Source organism: Saccopteryx leptura, chromosome 4 (genome assembly GCF_036850995.1).
Source record: "Saccopteryx leptura isolate mSacLep1 chromosome 4, mSacLep1_pri_phased_curated, whole genome shotgun sequence".
In the NCBI taxonomy this organism is placed as follows: domain Eukaryota; kingdom Metazoa; phylum Chordata; class Mammalia; order Chiroptera; family Emballonuridae; genus Saccopteryx; species Saccopteryx leptura.
This window is the reverse complement of record NC_089506.1, coordinates 194,936,876-194,943,314: the sequence shown is the minus strand read 5'-3', so window position 1 is coordinate 194,943,314 and position 6,439 is coordinate 194,936,876. Positions and strand designations below refer to the sequence as shown.

The following is a 6,439-nucleotide window of genomic DNA, read 5'->3' as shown; positions in this document are numbered from 1 at the left end:
CTAACAGCAGATGGGACCGAATGGATTAAGCCCAGAGTGGCAGAGTCCGACATGAGGAGGACCTGGCTGTCACTCTCCAGGGCCTTTTCTTTCTTCCTTCCTCTTCTCTGACTCCTCAGCTCAGCCCACCCCACCCCACCCCACCCCACGACTCCTTCTTCAGCGTGTGATAAATTCTAGACTGTCCTTGCATCGTTTCATATGTATTGGTTTGTTCTATTTAAGTAGATGTTGCTCTCATGGAAGTCTGGGACTAGGTCTTGTCAATTGGTGCACTGGCAAAATTTTTAATAAATTTGGTTCTCTGGAAAAGAAAGAATCCCTGTCTTGAAGCATTTGCAGGATTCTGAGGTGTAAAAAGATTCTACCACAGCTGATTTCAAGCTACTAATGAGATGTCCCTGAAGCCAAAAAGAGATGAGCACAATCAGCTCTCATAAGCCAGAATGATCCAGAGTGATCCAGTAAGATCCAGTATGAGCCAGAACAATCCAGAATGATCCAGTAAGATCCAGTATGAGCCAGAATGATTCAGTAAGATCCAGTATGAGCCAGTATGAGCTAGCTTTTGCACACTGTTGTGGCTCTGAGAACAAGTAGCTTGGTGCGGGGCACACACAAGAATTGCTTGCTTGGCAGCGTCCCCACAGTGAGGACAAGCAGGGAAAGGAAGGACAGAAAGTGTTGCTTAGACCTGCCACGTGGGGCATGTACTGTTAGCACCTTTGGAAACAGATCCTTCCCCATTGCCTTTTCTGTCTTTCATCTGTGGCTAAGAAACCTTTCTCACATTCATTTTAGATCACATCACCTTTTAAAATCTTTAACTGCTCTTCATTGCCTGCAAAGATGGATCGTAAATGCTTTAGCATGGTATTCAAGTTCCTATAGGCTCTCGTGCCTAGCTGCCTTGTCAGTCTCACCCCTAGCATTTGTTGGCATGGATTCTATGTCCCACCCACGTCCAAACCACTCACGTCATGGTTTCAAGCCTTCTGACCTTTGCGTGTTGTGGTCACTGCCTTGCTTGCCTTCCTTCCACTCACCAATGGGAGAATTCTGTTCACTCTTAAGGACGTGCTCACGTGTTGCTTCCTTCATGGGGCCAGCCTTGACACTATTTGGGTAGTTAGACTCCCCCTAAAGTGCTCCTGGCAATCTTTAGATAAACTCTATTAGAGCATCAATCATACTGTATAATATGATTACACAAACATTTATTAACCTGACCTCCTTGAACACAGGGAACATTTATTCGTTTCATCCCCTGCGCCCAGCGCTGTGCCTGGTACCTAGTAACTGTGCAACAATCACGCGTTCAATGGCCAACCAGAGAGACCGCTGCACTTGGCTTCTCCTCCCTGCTCTTGTCTCGGATTCAATGGCGTCATTTGAAATTGGCAGCAGCTTCAATCTTTTCCTCCCCACCTGGGCTTAAACGAATACTAAAAAGTTTTATTTAGATGACTGTTGTCCTTCCAGGCAGATGAAAGTGGCAATTCAACCCTCTCTTTCTTATCAACCCCTGCATGTGTCAGAGCATTTGAAGATGGCTCTCTGGTGACTTCTCTCGGTTTAATTAGTCTGACCTTCTGTGATAATCCCCCTTGGATGTCCCTGGCTCCCCCCTCCACTTCTGTATCATATCCAGGCTTCTGCTTTCATCAGCAAAAGACCAACTGCTCAGCTCAGCCTGTAGCATAATTCACAGCTTCGCTCTCAAAAATGAACTTCTACTCCGCTGAAGCTGCTCTTAGCATTAAAATTGGCCGGAGAGAGTGAGGAAAGTTTATCTTGGAGCCAGCACGGGGTCTGTCCCTCCAAGTCAAATATTTCTCTTTAAAACTAGAATGAGCTTTAGTGTGGCACTACCAATAGCTTCCTGAAGTATTGGGATATCTTTAAACATTAACATTTAGCTACAGTGCTGAAGGCTTTCTGGAGACTTTTTAAGTCTCTCCTGCTCCTTTGAATAACCAGGCTTTCATACATGCTTTCTTTTCATGTCAGACCGTGCAGTCTCTCTGGTCAGGAGGGGGAGTGCATTGGGATCACTCAAACTGCCTTAATCACACAGCTATTTCTTCTCAGCCCATCTTCATAGGGTTTTCTGAATGAGGTGGAGAGGCCAGTTAGGATGATCCAGAAAGTCAAAGTGGTACCTCCGGAGCTTCTGGTTTTCAGGACGCCAGGGGAAATTCTGGGGAGTCTCTTGTTCTCCTTTTAACCCTTCGTTCCCGCCCAGGCTGAGCCGTGTTATTATTATTGTCTCCATTTCCCGCTTCTCTCACTATTTTGGAATAAAAACGGAGCAAGGTATGAAGGAATGACTTCTTTTTCAGCGGTGTAAGGTGGGATGGGGCAATTTGTAGCATGAATTTATTCAATACTTATTGACACACACCCTGGGGCAGGCGTTATTCCATCCACTGGAGGTACAAGGATGGAAGGGTATGGCCACCACCCATGAGAAATCCACCAAGGGGAAGAGATGGACACGTCCAGGAAGAAGGGCCTCGGAGGCACACTCACAGGGTGTCTGGAAACCAGGGCGAGGGGCAGCGAGCGCTGTTCAGGGGAGGCAGGGATGTTGGCACAGAAGGCGTTCCACTGGGCTGGATGGTGTAGGCTCAGTGGAGTTTGTAGCTGCTTGGACTGAAAGGAGCACTCTGGCAACCCGAGGAGCAGGGGTGAGTTTGGGAGGCTGAGCTCAGGGAGCGCAGGGCTGGGGGGCCTTGAGCGATGAGGCTAGAAGGGTCTTTGGGACGAGACTACAAGAGGTTCTTCATGCAGTTTTCAGGAAACCGGATCTCTCCTGCAGGCACTGTGGTATGGTAGGATTAGAAGCAGAGTAAGGGAATACTCGGATTAGAATCTGTAAGAGATAATGGACGGTGGCGTGGCAGAAAGAGCAATGGAAATAAGGTAAGAGCACTATGGTAATGGATTCAGAAGTGAAACGATGAGGGCCTCAGTGCAGTCAATGGCAGCAGAGAGAGATGGGAGAGGGTTGTCTGCAGCTGCCAATTAAAATCACCCTGTGGGGGCTCAGAGAATGACATTGCTGATAGCAGCCATCAAACACCATGGCTACTGAGGATGCCATGAATTATCAGAAGGGGTGGTGGAGAGCTTGGCATCACAATGATTCCAGAATGTATGGGGAGGTGTTCCAGGGCCAAAGGGCCACTGTGAGTGTGTGGCTGAATGTTCAGTGCTCTTTGAGTATTTGTGTATTCACCCAAATTTCCCAGTCCCTTTGCAGTTAGCCAAAATCATGTGACCAGTTCTGTCCAATCAGCTAAAAGCGGAAGTGATCTGTGTTGGTTTTAGGTTGAAGCAATTACGAGCAGGCTCTTCCCTGGCCATAGTGTCCTGGAAGCTATGTCTTCCAGATGTGCAAATCTCCTGGATCCACAAGTCACCACTGAAGGAAACTTCCCTGGGGAGTTTCCAGATGCACAGTGAACTTGGCATGAATAAGAAATAAGTTTTTATTGCTAAGCCACAGAAATTTGAGGGCTCTTTCTTACCACAGCATAACTTAGCCTATCCTGACAAAAATAGTCCCCTCTTCTTTAGGGCTAGTAAGGCCTGGGGGGCTGGGAGGAGGCCAGCACCTATGAATGCAGGTTATCTGAGCTCCTTTACCACAAGCTGATGCTTATCAGAAAAGCTCAGAAGGAACCCCGTCACAGGGAGGTAAGCTTATCTGCCTCTGAACACTTTGGCTCCCCTTGGCTGGAGAATGTGACAGTTTCCTCAAGCAGGCAGCCCCTTGGGAGGAAAAAGGATTCTATGGTAAAATGCTAGAGTCCTTCACGATGCCAGAGAGATTGACAGCAATTCTTAGTACTCCTGGAGTATGTGTCATCCTGAGAAAGCATAAATGTATTACAAGCCTCCGGGGGCAGGATGAAAGCTTCTCCAGTCATCAATAGTATATGCCTCTTGTCAAGCCCGAGGCAGAGAAGGAGGCCTGGGTGGGAAGAGGCTTGCATCCGAGCGATAAAGGAGGAATCGTGAAAGGACCTGGGGGTGTTGGGCCTGGAGGGAAGAGGACTTGGTGGGGTTACATGATTGGGTCTTTAAAAATTCAAGGGCTATTATTGAAAAAGAGAGCAGATTTGTTCCTGGTGGCCTAGGCTGGGTGGAATTAGACCAATGGCTGGACATGGCATGGAGACAGATTCCAGGACAATAGAAGGGTATGCCTGCTACAGACAGAGCTGTCAGAAGATGTTTGGGGCTGCCTCTGTGGGTGGTAAGTTCCCCGTCACTGAAAGAGCTTAACAAAGGCTGGAAAACCAGTCAGTAGAGAGGTGGCTGCAGTAACAGGGAACATGAATTAGGACACAGTCCTGGGTTTAAATACATATTCTCCTCATTCCCACGGCTTCCACCCCAACACTGTGTGATCTTGGGCAAATCATGTGACCATTCTAAACTGATTTCTTTAATTGTGAATAGTAATATTTTACCTCTTAGGATTATGGCAGATATATGATGTGAAATATATTCATAGGTTGGTTATGAGATATATTGATAATAATATTATTATCAACCACTGCAAAGATAGGACCTCACATTTACTGAACAATTATTCTGAGCTAGAGCACTATACTTTGCACACTTTATCTCATTTAACACTTATAATAACCATGTGAGACAGGTATTATTATTATCCCCATTTTACACATGAGAAAAGGGAGGACTGGAGTGACTTGCCTAAGGTCACACAGATAGATAGAAAGTTCCAAAGTTGGGATTCCAATCCAGGTTTTTGTGGCTCTGTGGCAAAACTCTTTTAAGCTTGTTATAGCTCTTCATGATCAAAATAGAAGATGCTACTCCAAGTACTGTGAAAAGACCAAAGTTTAATTTAAAGAATTTCTTCTTTCCTTCCTCCTCCTCCTCCTCCTCCTCCTCCTCCTCTTCTTCTTCTTCTTCTTCTTCTTCTTCTTCTTCTTCTTCTTCTTCTTCTTCTTCTTCTTCTTCTTCTTCCTCCTCCTCCTCCTCCTCCTCCGCCACCGCCTCCTTGAGAGGAAGGAAGGAAGGAAAATAGATAAGAAGCATCAACTCGTCGTTGTGACACTTCAGTTGTTCATTGATTGCTTTTCATATGTGCTTTGACCAGCCAAGCCAGTGACCCCTTGCTCAAGCCAGTGACCTTAGGCTCAAGCCAGCAACCGTGGGCTTCAACCCAGCAACCCTTGGGCTCAAGCCAATGATCATGGGATCATGCCAGTGATCCCACACTCAAGCCAGTGACCCTGCGCTCAAGCTGAATAAGCCCACACTCAAGACGGTGACCTCAAGGTTTTGAACCTGAGACCTCAGCATCCCAGGTCGATGCTCTATCCACTGCACCACCACCAGTCAGGTCCTAATATTTTCTTTTATGATTGTATGCATGTTACTCAATTGTGTTTTATGACTGTGATATTTTATAATGAGGTAGTCCAGTATCTATTGCTATACAACAAACTACCCCGGAACTTAGTGACTTAAAATATCAACAATTATTTTATCATTTACTCTCATGGTTCTGGAGGTTGGCTGGGCTGGGCTCTGCTAGGTACTTCTTGCTCACAGTCACTCACGTGGTTGCAGTCAGATGATGGCGGGGGCTGGAGTCATCTCAAAGGCTTCCTCGTCGCGTGTCTGTATGGTGGCTGTGGCTGTTGGCTGGAATACCCGCATGTGCTCTCTCCACATGGCCTGGGCTTTCCGACACCATGGCATCTCAGTTTCAAGAGTGAGCACCCCAAGAGAGCCAGTTGTTTTTGATCTGGCCTTAGAAATCACGGTGCCTCACTTCCTCCATTGTTACAAGCCCTCTCAGATTCAAGAGGAGGGAGCAAAGACTTCCACCTCTCAACAGAAAGAGCATCAAAATCACATTGCAAGAAGTACAGGTGAGATGGGAGGTATAATTGAGGCAACTTGTCAAAAATATATCCTGCCACAGGCTGATGGGATGCATTGGTTCAAGGTATCATTTTGAGAGAATAGTGAAAACAAGCCAAGAAAGAAAGGGCTGGGAATTTCTACACTATTTCCATTAGGTGGTCATTTAATTTTAAAGAAACCCATCCCAGTTGGTATATTCTATAATTTTGGTTAACTTAAACATTGGTCAATGTTATATGATCTTTGTCAACTTCAACATTGGCTTTCCACTAAGACGGTATCTGATATCTACACTTCATGGGCTATATTTTGTTATATATTTACATGTAAAATTTAATATCCCCTAGCTTACAACTTTAACATTTGCAGTTATGTATTTTCTGCCCAAAGATTTCTCTAGAGAGTATTCAATGGACATCTGTTGACTGATTTTAAAAAGTTCCTTATTCAGCCCTGGCCGGTTGGCTCAGTGGTAGAGCGTCTGCCTGGCATGCAGGAGTCCCAGGTTCGATTCCTGGCCAGGGCA

At 46.0% G+C, this 6,439-nt stretch overlaps 1 non-coding gene across 1 annotated transcript; it reads left to right on the top strand.

Annotated features, from left to right (window-relative positions):
- The first annotated feature begins 6,363 nt into the window (after nt 1-6,363).
- Nucleotides 6,364-6,439, top strand: TRNAA-GGC (transfer RNA alanine (anticodon GGC)). Its single transcript has one exon. It is a non-coding gene; the product is annotated as a tRNA-Ala (tRNA).